This window comes from Mastomys coucha, unplaced genomic scaffold, assembly GCF_008632895.1.
Source record: "Mastomys coucha isolate ucsf_1 unplaced genomic scaffold, UCSF_Mcou_1 pScaffold15, whole genome shotgun sequence".
Classification (NCBI taxonomy): domain Eukaryota; kingdom Metazoa; phylum Chordata; class Mammalia; order Rodentia; family Muridae; genus Mastomys; species Mastomys coucha.
The window spans coordinates 140237901-140238374 of record NW_022196897.1 but is presented as its reverse complement, the minus strand read 5'-3'; the positions used below and the strand labels follow the sequence as shown (position 1 = coordinate 140238374).

The window sequence follows — 474 nt, the reverse complement described above, 5'->3', positions numbered from 1 at the left end:
GTAGACCAGGCTGGCCTGGAACTCAGAAATCCGCCTGCCTCTGCCTCCCAAGTGCCGGGATTAAAGGCGTGCGCCACCCCTGCCTGGTTCGATACAATATGTTTTAAGAGCTCTTACTATGTTATCCAGGCAGCCCTGGAACTCCTGGGCTCAAATGATCTTCCTGCCTTAGCCTCCCAAGTTACTGGGAAGATAGGTTTACCATGTTTGGATTAAGGTAAACTATTATAAAGAGTACCTTAAGAGAGTTGGTGGTGTAACTTTTAATTCCAGCACTCAGGAGGCAGAGGCAGGCAGATCTCTGTGAGTTTCAGACCAGGTCAGGGTTATACAGAGAAACCCTGTCTCAAACAAAACAAAACAAAACAAAACACAGTACCTGTGATTCTTGGATTCTTGCATTTGGAAGATTGAGGTAGGAGGAATGAGGAGAGTTGGAGGTCAGCCTGGGCTACATGGGAAGATCTCAAAAAA

At 46.6% G+C, this 474-nt stretch overlaps 1 protein-coding gene across 3 annotated transcripts in view; it reads left to right on the top strand.

The window, feature by feature from the left end:
- The window catches only part of Cdk5rap1 (CDK5 regulatory subunit associated protein 1), a 35886-nt gene that overhangs the window by 1108 nt on the left and 34304 nt on the right, over positions 1 to 474 (top strand). The window lies entirely within an intron of this gene.